Below are 13,217 nucleotides of genomic sequence, written 5' to 3' on the forward strand. Positions count from 1 at the left end.
CCTATCTAGAGCAAGTGGGACAAGACGATGCGTACGCACTACCGTGGTCAGCATTCAAGCACTTGATGAACGAGAAGTACCGTCCCAGAACCGAGGTCAATAAGCTCAAGACAGAACTTAGAGGGTTACGAACCCAAGGATTTGATATTACCACGTACGAAAGACGATTCACAGAATTGTGCCTATTGTGTCCGGGAGCATTCGAAGATGAGGAAGAGAAGATCGACGCGTTTGTGAAAGGATTACCAGAAAGAATCCAAGAAGATATAAGTTCACACGAGCCCGCCTCCATACAACAGGCATGTAGAATGGCTCACAAACTAGTGAACCAGATTAAAGAAAGAATTAAAGAACAGACTGCTGAAGAGGCCAATGTGAAGCAAGTCAAAAGAAAGTGGGAGGAAAACGGTGATAAGAATCACCAATACAACAACAACAGCAATTACAACAATAATCGCAACAATTATCCCAACAATCGCAACATCAATCGCAACTACAACAAACGGCCCAACAACAACAACAACAACAACAACAACAACAACTACAACAATCATCCCAACAACAATAATAACCGCAACAACAACAAAAATTAGAAGCAGCTATGCCAAAGGTGTGAAAAGAATCACTCGGGGTTCTGCACCAAATTTTGCAACAAGTGTAAAAGAAATGGTCATAGCGCGGCGAAGTGTGAGGTCTACGGACCAGGGGTTAATAGAACGAAAGGAACAAATGGTGTCGGAACGAGTAATGGCGGAGCAAGTAGTGTCGGAGCAAGTTATGCCAATGTAGTTTGTTATAAATGTGGAAAACCGGGCCACATTATTAGAAATTGCCCGAACCAGGAGAACACGAATGGACAAGGCCGCGGAAGAGTTTTCAATATTAATGCGGCAGAGGCACAAGAAGACCCGGAGCTTGTTACGGGTACGTTTCTTATTGACAATAAATCTGCTTACGTTTTATTTGATTCGGGTGCGGATAGAAGCTATATGAGTAGAGATTTTTGTGCTAAATTAAGTTGTCCATTGACGCCTTTGGATAGTAAATTTTTACTCGAATTAGCAAATGGTAAATTAATTTCAGCAGATAATATATGTCGGAATCAAGAAATTAAACTGGTTAGCAAAACATTTAAGATTGATTTGATACCAGTAGAGTTAGGGAGTTTTGATGTGATAATCGGTATGGACTGGTTGAAAGAAGTGAAAGCAGAGATCGTTTGTTACAAAAATGCAATTCGCATTATACGAGAAAAAGGAAAACCCTTAATGGTGTACGGAGAAAAGGGCAGCACGAAGCTACATCTTATTAGTAATTTGAAGGCACAAAAACTAATAAGAAAAGGTTGCTATGCTGTTCTAGCACACTTCGAGAAAGTACAAACTGAAGAAAAGAGCATCAATGATGTTCCCATTGCAAAAGAATTTCCCGATGTATTTCCGAAAGAATTACCGGGATTACCCCCACATCGATCCGTTGAATTTCAAATAGATCTTGTACCAGGAGCTGCACCAATAGCTCGTGCTCCTTACAGACTCGCACCCAGCGAGATGAAAGAACTACAAAGCCAATTACAAGAACTTTTAGAGCGTGGTTTCATTCGACCAAGCACATCACCGTGGGGAGCTCCTGTTTTGTTTGTCAAGAAGAAAGATGGTACATTCAGGTTGTGTATCGACTACCGAGAGTTAAACAAACTTACCATCAAGAACCGCTACCCACTACCGAGAATCGACGACTTATTTGATCAACTACAAGGCTCGTCTGTTTATTCAAAGATTGACTTACGTTCCGGGTATCATCAAATGCGGGTGAAAGAAGATGATATTCCAAAGACTGCTTTCAGAACACGTTACAGTCATTACGAGTTTATGGTCATGCCGTTTGGTTTAACTAATGCACCAGCTGTGTTCATGGACCTTATGAACCGAGTGTGTGGACCATACCTTGACAAGTTTGTCATTGTTTTCATTGATGACATACTTATTTACTCAAAGAATGACCAAGAACACGGTGAACATTTGAGAAAGGTGTTAGAAGTATTGAGGAAGGAAGAATTGTACGCTAAGTTTTCAAAGTGTGCATTTTGGTTGGAAGAAGTTCAATTCCTCGGTCACATAGTGAACAAAGAAGGTATTAAGGTGGATCCGGCAAAGATAGAAACTGTTGAAAAGTGGGAAACCCCGAAAACTCCGAAACACATACGCCAGTTTTTAGGACTAGCTGGTTACTACAGAAGGTTCATCCAAGACTTTTCCAGAATAGCAAAACCCTTGACTGCATTAACGCATAAAGGGAAGAAATTTGAATGGAATGATGAACAAGAGAAAGTGTTTCAGTTATTGAAGAAAAAGCTAACTACGGCACCTATATTTTCATTGCCTGAAGGGAATGATGATTTTGTGATTTATTGTGATGCATCAAAGCAAGGTCTCGGTTGTGTATTAATGCAACGAACGAAGGTGATTGCTTATGCGTCTAGACAATTGAAGATTCACGAACAAAATTATACGACGCATGATTTGGAATTAGGCGCGGTTGTTTTTGCATTAAATACTTGGAGGCACTACTTATATGGGGTCAAAAGTATTATATATACCGACCACAAAAGTCTTCAACACATATTTAATTAGAAACAACTGAATATGAGGCAGCGTAGGTGGATTGAATTATTGAATGATTACGACTTTGAGATTCGTTACCACCCGAGGAAGGCAAATGTGGTAGCCGATGCCTTGAGCAGGAAGGACAGAGAACCCATTCGAGTAAAATCTATGAATATAATGATTCATAATAACCTTACTACTCAAATAAAGGAGGCGCAACAAGGAGTTTTAAAAGAGGAAATTTAAAGGATGAAATACCCAAAGGATCGGAGAAGCATCTTAATATTCGGGAAGACGGAACCCGGTATAGGGCTGAAAGGATTTGGGTACCAAAATTTTGAGATATGAGAGAAATGGTACTTAGAGAAGCTCATAAAACCAGATACTCAATACATCCTGGAACGGGGAAGATGTACAAGGATCTCAAGAAACATTTTTGGTGGCCGGGTATGAAAGCCGATGTTGCTAAATACGTAGGAGAATGTTTGACGTGTTCTAAGGTCAAAGCTGAGCATCAAAAACCATCAGGTCTACTTCAACAACCCGAAATCCCAAAATGGAAATGGGAAAACATTACCATGGATTTCATCACTAAATTGCCAAGGACTGCAAGTGGTTTTGATACTATTTGGGTAATAGTTGATCGTCTCACCAAATCAGCACACTTCCTGCCAATAAGAGAAGATGACAAGATGGAGAAGTTAGCACAACTGTATTTGAAGGAAGTCGTCTCCAGACATGGAATACCAATCTCTATTATCTCTGATAGGGATGGTAGATTTATTTCAAGATTCTGGCAGACATTACAGCAAGCATTAGGAACTCGTCTAGACATGAGTACTGCCTATCATCAACAAACTGATGGGCAGAGTGAAAGGACAATACAAACGCTTGAAGACATGCTACGAGCATGTGTTATTGATTTCGGAAACAGTTGGGATCGACATCTACCGTTAGCAGAATTTTCCTACAACAACAGCTACCATTCAAGCATTGAGATGGCGCTGTTTGAAGCACTTTATGGTAGAAAGTGCAGGTCTCCAATTTGTTGGAATGAAGTGGGGGATAGACAGATTACGGGTCCGGAGATTATACAAGAAACTACCGAGAAGATCATCCAAATTCAACAACGGTTGAAAACCGCCCAAAGTCGACAAAAGAGCTACGCTGACATTAAAAGAAAAGATATAGAATTTGAAATTGGAGAGATGGTCATGCTTAAACGAGGGAAATTAAATCCAAGGTATATTGGACCATTCAAGATTATTGATCGTGTCGGACCAGTAGCTTACCGACTTGAGTTACCTCAACAACTCGCGGCTGTACATAACACTTTCCACGTCTCGAATTTGAAGAAATGTTTTGCTAAAGAAGATCTCACTATTCCGTTAGATGAAATCCAAATCAACGAAAAACTTCAATTCATCGAAGAACCCGTCGAAATAATGGATCGTGAGGTTAAAAGACTTAAGCAAAACAAGATACCAATTGTTAAGGTTCGATGGAATGCGCGTAGAGGACGCGAGTTCACCTGGGAGCGTGAAGATCAGATGAAGAAGAAATACCCGCATCTATTTCCAGAAGATTCGTCAACACCTTCAACAGCTTAAAATTTCGGGACGAAATTTATTTAACGGGTAGGTACTGTAGTGACCCGAACTTTTCCATGTTTATTTATATTAATTGAGATGGATATTTACATGATTAAATGTTTCCAACATGTTAAGCAATCAAACTTGTTAAGACTTGATTAATTGAAATAGGTTTCATATAGACAATTGACCACCCAAGTTGACCGGTGATTCACGAACGTTAAAACTTGTAAAAACTATATGATGACATATATATGGTTATATATATAGTTAACATGATATTATGATAAGTAAACATATCATTAAGTATATTAACAATGAACTACATATGTAAAAACAAGACTACTAAGTTAATGATTTTGAAACGAGACATATATGTAACGATTATTGTTGTAACGACATTTAATGTATATATATCATATTAAGAGATATTCGTACATCATAATATCATGATAATATAATAATTTAAAATCTCTTTTGATATTATAAACATTGGGTTAACAACATTTAACAAGATCGTTAACCTAAAGGTTTCAAAACAACATTTACATGTAACGACTAACGATGACTTAACGACTCAGTTAAAATGTATATACATGTAGTGTTTTAATATGTATTCATACACTTTTTAAAGACTTCAAGACACTTATCAAAATACTTCTACTTAACAAAAATGCTTACAATTACATCCTCGTTTAGTTTCATCAACAATTCTACTCGTATGCACCCGTATTCGTACTCGTACAATACACAGCTTTTAGATGTATGTACTATTGGTATATACACTCCAATGATCAGCTCTTAGCAGCCCATGTGAGTCACCTAACACATGTGAGAACCATCATTTGGCAACTAGCATGAAATATCTCATAAAATTACAAAAATATGAGTAATCATTCATGACTTATTTACATGAAAACAAAATTACATATCCTTTATATCTAATCCATACACCAACGACCAAAAACACCTACAAACACTTTCATTCTTCAATTTTCTTCATCTAATTGATCTCTCTCAAGTTCTATCTTCAAGTTCTAAGTGTTCTTCATAAATTCCAAAAGTTCTAGTTTCATAAAATCAAGAATACTTTCAAGTTTGCTAGCTCACTTCCAATCTTGTAAGGTGATCATCCAACCTCAAGAAATCTTTGTTTCTTATAGTAGGTTATCATTCTAATACAAGGTAATAATCATATTCAAACTTTGGTTCAATTTCTATAACTATAACAATCTTATTTCAAGTGATGATCTTACTTGAACTTGTTTTCGTGTCATGATTCTGCTTCAAGAACTTCGAGCCATCCAAGGATCCATTGAAGCTAGATCCATTTTTCTCTTTTCCAGTAGGTATATCCAAGGAACTTAAGTTAGTAATGATGTTCATAACATCATTCGATTCATACATATAAAGCTATCTTATTCGAAGGTTTAAACTTGTAATCACTAGAACATAGTTTAGTTAATTCTAAACTTGTTCGCAAACAAACGTTAATCCTTCTAACTTGACTTTTAAAATCAACTAAACACATGTTCTATATCTGTATGATATGCTAACTTAATGATTTAAAACCTGGAAACACGAAAAACACCGTAAAACCGGATTTACGCCGTCGTAGTAACACCGCGGGCTGTTTTGGGTTAGTTAATTAAAAACTATGATAAACTTTGATTTAAAAGTTGTTATTCTGAGAAAATGATTTTTATTATGAACATGAAACTATATCCAAAAATTATGGTTAAACTCAAAGTGGAAGTATGTTTTCTAAAATGGTCATCTAGACGTCGTTCTTTCGACTGAAATGACTACCTTTACAAAAACGACTTGTAACTTATTTTTCCGACTATAAACCTATACTTTTTCTGTTTAGATTCATAAAATAGAGTTCAATATGAGACCATAGCAATTTGATTCACTCAAAACGGATTTAAAATGAAGAAGTTATGGGTAAAACAAGATTGGATAATTTTTCTCATTTTAGCTACGTGAAAATTGGTAACAAATCTATTCCAACCATAACTTAATCAACTTGTATTGTATATTATCTAATCTTGAGATACCATAGACACGTATACAATGTTTCGACCTATCATGTCGACACATCTATATATATTTCGGAACAACCATAGACACTCTATATGTGAATGTTGGAGTTAGCTATACAGGGTTGAGGTTGATTCCAAAATATATATAGTTTGAGTTGTGATCAATACTGAGATACGTATACACTGGGTCGTGGATTGATTCAAGATAATATTTATCAATTTATTTCTGTACATCTAACTGTGGACAACTAGTTGTAGGTTACTAACGAGGACAGCTGACTTAATAAACTTAAAACATCAAAATATATTAAAAGTGTTGTAAATATATTTTGAACATACTTTGATATATATGTATATATTGTTATAGGTTCGTGAATCAACCAGTGGCCAAGTCTTACTTCCCGACGAAGTAAAAATCTGTGAAAGTGAGTTATAGTCCCACTTTTAAAATCTAATATTTTTGGGATGAGAATACATGCAGGTTTTATAAATGATTTACAAAATAGACACAAGTACGTGAAACTACATTCTATGGTTGAATTATCGAAATCGAATATGCCCCTTTTTATTAAGTCTGGTAATCTAAGAATTAGGGAACAGACACCCTAATTGACGCGAATCCTAAAGATAGATCTATCGGGCCCAACAAGCCCCATCCAAAGTACCGGATGCTTTAGTACTTCGAAATTTATATCATATCCGAAGGGTGTCCCGGAATGATGGGGATATTCTTATATATGCATCTTGTTAATGTCGGTTACCAGGTGTTCACCATATGAATGATTTTTATCTCTATGTATGGGATGTGTATTGAAATATGAAATCTTGTGGTCTATTATTATGATTTGATATATATAGGTTAAACCTATAACTCACCAACATTTTTGTTGACGTTTTAAGCATGTTTATTCTCAGGTGATTATTAAGAGCTTCTGTTGTCGCATACTTAAATAAGGACGAGATTTGGAGTCCATGCTTGTATGATATTGTGTAAAAACTGCATTCAAGAAACTTATTTTGTTGTAACATATTTGTATTGTAAACCATTATGTAATGGTCGTGTGTAAACAGGATATTTTAGATTATCATTATTTGATAATCTACGTAAAGCTTTTTAAACCTTTATTAATGAAATAAAGGTTATGGTTTGTTTTAAAATGAATGCAGTCTTTGAAAAACGTCTCATATAGAGGTCAAAACCTCACAACGAAATCAATTAATATGGAACGTTTTTAATCAATAAGAACCGGACATTTCAAAAGGAATTAAACGACATGACACTATTGTTATTGAAGATGGAGGTGAGAAAATTAATTTGAACGAGGACCGTGAAAGTGAAGAACAAAATTCAAATGAGGGGATGTATGATCCCATTCGTTTGAAGCATTCACATGGAATGTCAAGAAAAATGTCGCCTGATTCTGCACCTTCAAGCAATAATTCATCTTGAGACTCGTTGAATTTAGCAGTTAAAGAAAACTTTGAACGTACGAGAGCAATATTATCACCTTAAGAAAGTTGAATCGCGCATGAGGGTCTTATTGATTGATCCGACTGAAGGATGATATCGGACGCGAAACTCTTTTAGATTTGCAATGGGAAGCGAATGTTGAATATAAGACAGGTTCGGAGTAGTAGTCGTGTGATGCCCCGTACAAAACCATCGTGTACGAATCATCAAAATCAGGATCATTACAAGGTCAAATACTATATGCTGTTTCAAAAAGAGTTTGCATTCATGATAAAAGGTGACGTTTTAACCAACGTTAAATGTTTAACATCCGAAGTATGCTTCTATGAATAGCAAGCAAAAATAAGTCATTACAAATACATTGTTTCAAAAATAACATTGTTTGAATGCAAATTAAACGTTTCACGAGGTGACATCTCTAATAAGCGCAGCGGGAGTCTACAAAGCATGACAACTACAGCGGAAGCAAGCAAACCTTAAGCACCTGAGAAAAACATGCTTAAAAACGTCAACACAAAGGTTGATGAGCTATAGTTTAAGTATAACAGTAATGTAAGGTAGGCCACGATATTTCAGTGCTTCAAACAGCGTTTCAAAACAGTATGAAAAGTATATGTTTAACCGTGGGCACTTGGTAACTAACTTAACGTAAGTAACACCCCCTAAAAGTACACTTGACGAGTGCGTAAGTTTACGAAGTATTAAACACCCGTTAAATGCTAGCGCTACTAGCCCGAGTGGGGATGTCAAATCCTATGGATCCATATCTAAGATTCGCGTTCACCGGTTCAAAGACCGATGACTAAACGTTACTGAGCTAAGGGGAAAGTTTATGCCGTTGTATAACCTACACATATATAAAGTTAAGTACTCGTGCCTAGTATGTAAAACGTAAAATGCGCATGTATTCTCAGTTCCCAAAATAGTAAAGTAAAAAGGGATGCTATAACTCACAGTGGAAAGTTGTTGGAATTCATTATATTAACAAGTTTCATGTAGAGCATGTCAAAACCAATTTGAACATAAAGCGGAAGCATATTAATGTAAACAAATTAATATAAAGTTTAACCATTTAAACATGAATCCCATATGAATATCAAGTCAAGAATATATGCTTAAAAGTAAAAGAGCTAGTTCATGAAGTTATACCTTCTCCAAGTTAGGAGGTTAAAATGATAATGAAGATGATGAACAAGTATGTTAAAACCCCAAGCTTTTGATGCACCAACACCACCCTTGAACTTGGTTATGTTTTATACACTTAATCACCTTAAAACCAAGCTAGAAACCCACTTTTCTTTGAACCCAAAATCTGGACAGCAGGTTGTAAAAGATGGTGATGAATGGAGTCTCAAAACTATGAAACCTCAAGAGATAATACCCAAACTTTTTACCCAACACCTAATGCAATGGTTAGGATTTATTGACACTTAAATTTAGCTTGAAAATAAACTTGAAAACCCTCTCCAAAAGGCTGAAAGTTTCAGCCAGAAATGAAGAGAAAGAGAGCAGAATTTTTCAAGTGTGTTGTATGTGTGTTACATGCAAGTTTTTGGTCAAATGCCTTGGTATACTTGATGTGCTTGTCCTTGAAAGTTGAAGCCTCAAAAATACCAAAGGAATAAGCATGGGAGGGCATTTCTTGGGGCTACAAAATCTGCCCACACACTCACCCATTTTTATATACAAGATGTAATTTTTATAAAACTTGTATAAACTTTTATAAAACTTGTATATGTATTTGTTCTTGCAATGATTTTATAAACCATTTTATAAAATATAACACAACATAATTATTTAAACCTATAAATAATTACATATAAATTATCCAAATAATTTGTCTCAAGTGATGATATTTTAGAAAACCGATTTTCTAAAGTTCAAGCGTCGCGTATTTACTTAACGATCCAACCGTTAAGATTTAATACTTATAAGGTGTCGGTAAGTTTGTTATTGGGTATGACCCGACTTGGATCAAAACATATTAGCCACTTTAATTTAATATGTCTCTCGGGCATACGAAATACCTTCAATCTCCCACTTGCACGAGAAACATAAGAAATTAATGCAAGTGATGGATACCACCTAACTACCGTCCATCACCCCTAATATGTTATGACTTAGTGCCATTCAATAACATCATCCCTTTCGAGTTCCCATCTCGAATATGATTTAGGTGAATCTTTCAATATATCCTTTTGTCCTAGATGTCATGTTAAATCCAAGAGATATAGAATGATCACTCTCTTATAGATTTAACTTTATCAGGCCTTAGACATCTGACTCTCAACGAATAAGAGGGACAAATTCCATCTTGACTACATACGTCCTAGACACTACACCTTGTACCATACCTGAAGCCTCCCTTATGAGTTACCTTCTCAGAATAGAGAAGGAAAGAATCAAGGTACGATATTCAATGAATATCTGAACCCAATATGTATCTCAGGTCAGAGGATACAATGATATTCTCCTTTACTCAAGATTACATGTGATCAACTACAAAAGCTCCATACAGTAAATCTTGAGAGCGGGTCTTCCAATATTTGTGTCCCACAAATATCTATGAACCTTGGTTGCAACCTTGCCCCACATTCACCATATGAATGTTAACCAATCCAAGTTCATAATAGTCTAGACCTCACACTTGTTCCCACAAATGTGATCAACTACGGAATTTAGAATAATAGTTTATTCATGGATAAAATATGCAAAATTGGAACATGACTCATAATTAAATTAATACCATAATTATATTAATGAGTTTGAACTAATTCGTTCCGTTACAATACATAAAATAGATCATTTCCAATCACTAGAATATCGAAGCCCTAATGCACAAACATGTCCCTCATGTTTTGGCCCATGTAAAAGCTTCGTGAGTGGATCCGCAACATTATGATCTGTGTGAACTTTGTGAATACATATCTTTCCCTTTTCAACCTCATCCCTGATGTAGTTGAATCTCCGCTCAATGTGACGAGTCTTTTGATGAGCACGAGGTTCCTTGATTTGAGCAATCGCACCCTCGTTGTCACAAAAGATCTCAAGAGGGTCCTGAATGGAAGGGACCACTCCTAAGTCATCGATGAATTTCTTCATCCATGCAGCTTCCTGAGCTGCCAGTGAGGCGGCAATGTACTCCGACTCTGTAGTGGATAACGCAACAACATCCTGTTTTGAACTCTTCCAAGAGACTGCACCACCATTTAACATGAAGACATAACCGGATTGTGATCGAGAGTCATCTCGATCAGTTTGGAAACTCGCGTCCACGTAACCTTTTACGGCGAGTTCCTCCTCACCAGACCCATATATTAGAAATATATCCTTAGTTCTCCTAAGGTATTTCAATATACTTTTAACAGCAATCCAATGACTGTTTCCTGGGTTATTCTGGTATCTACTTGTCAAGATTAGAGCGCATGACACATTCGGTCTAGTACATATCATCACATACATGATAGACCCAATAGCAGATGCGTATGGGACTTTCTTCATTCTCTCTTGTTCATCTTTCGTGGTAGGACACTGAGATGAACTGAGAACGGTTCCTCTTTGAATAGGTACCAAACCTTTCTTAGAGTTTTCCATCTTGAACCTTTTCAAGATTTTATCAATGTATGTACTTTGACTTAAACCTATCAATCTCTTGGATCTATTCCTATAGATCCCTATCCGCAATATGTATTGTGCGTCTCCAAGATCCTTAATGGAGAAGCAACTCTTTAGCCAAGTTTTGACTCCTTGCATTGTGGTAATATCATTCCCAAATAATAATATATCGTCCACATACAGCACAAGGAATATTATAGAGCTCCCACTAGCCTTCTTGTATACACAAGCTTCATCACCATTTTTAATGAAGCCAAATTTCTTTGCCTCTTCATTAAAACGATGATTCCACATTCTAGATGCTTGTTTCAATCCGTAGATTGATTTCTTTAACTTGCATACCTTTTTAGGATTTTTCGGATCAACAAAACCTTCGGGCTGTACCATATAGACATCTTCCTCAAGATATCCATTTAGGAAAGCGGTTTTGACATCCATTTGCCATATTTCATAGTCATAGTGAGCAGCAATGGCAAATAATATCCTAATAGACTTTAGCATTGCCACTGGCGAGAAAGTTTCATCATAGTCAACCCCTTGAGTTTGAGTGAAACCTTTTGCTACAAGTCTAGCTTTGTATGTATCCAAGTTTCCATGTATGTCGGTTTTCTTCTTGAAAAGCCATTTGCAATCAACTAGCTTGGAGCTAGGAGGTTGCACTATAAGTTCCCAAACTTGGTTTTCATACATGGATTGCATCTCGGCGTTCATGGCTTCCTGCCATTTATCTTTATCAATCCTTGATAAAAGCATCTTCGTAGTTTGTCGGTTCATCCAAATCAACCGTATAGCAACCATCCACGAGAAAACCATATCTCTCAGGAGGATTACTAATCCTACTAGATCTTCGAACGTCTTGTGTACTTTGATCATCCACTTGATCATTTTCAACATCCTCATGTTGAGTACTAGTGTCAACCATTTGTGTATCATCAACTTGATCTTGTACCTCTACAAGATCTATTTTCCTTTCACCATCACCTTCCATAAGGAATTTGGTTTCAAGGAATTCCGCCTTTCGAGCAATAAATACACTTTGCTCGGTCGGATCATAGAAATAGTATCCCATATCATCCTTGGGATATCCTATGAAGATACACTTTGTGGATCGAGCATGCAACTTATTAGCAACATGACGCTTAGGATAAGCTTCACATCCCCATACTTTCAAGTATGAAAGAGAAGGAGGTTTTCCAAACCACATCTCATGAGGAGTTCGTTCCACTTTCTTGGTTGGGGCCATATTTAAAATACGAGCCGCGGAGCTTAGACAATAACCCCAAAATGATAGAGGTAACGAGCTTCTTGCCATCATAGATCGAACCATATCCATTAGGGTTCGGTTCCTCCTTTCAGAAACTCCATTAAGTTGGGGTGTTCCGGGTGGAGTAAGTTGTGAGATGATCCCACAACTCCTAAGATGATCTTGGAAGGCATCGCTTAGGTATTCACCTCCTCTATCGGTACGAAGTACCTTAATTGTCTTATTGAGTTGATTTTGTACTTCGTTTTGATATTCTTTGAATGCTTCAAAAGTTTCATCCTTATGTCTTAACAAGTAGACATATCCGAAACGACTAAAGTCATCAATGAAAGTAACAAAGTATCTTTCACCATTCCTTGTCATGGGCTTAAAGGGTCCACACACATCCGAATGTATTAATCCCAATAAGTCTTTAGCCCTTTCGTAGGTCCCTTTGAAAGGTGCTTTAGTCATCTTGCCTTGTAAACAAGATTCACATACATCAAACGAATCCATTTCATTTGATTTCAAAAGTCCATTCTTTTGAAGTGTATGCATTCGGTTCTTGTTTATGTGACCAAGGCGACAATGCCATAAGTAGGAATCACTCAAATCCCTTTTGAGTTTCTTGGTGCTTGTATGGTA

The sequence above is a fragment of the Rutidosis leptorrhynchoides genome, chromosome 5 (assembly GCF_046630445.1).
Source record: "Rutidosis leptorrhynchoides isolate AG116_Rl617_1_P2 chromosome 5, CSIRO_AGI_Rlap_v1, whole genome shotgun sequence".
Taxonomy (NCBI): domain Eukaryota; kingdom Viridiplantae; phylum Streptophyta; class Magnoliopsida; order Asterales; family Asteraceae; genus Rutidosis; species Rutidosis leptorrhynchoides.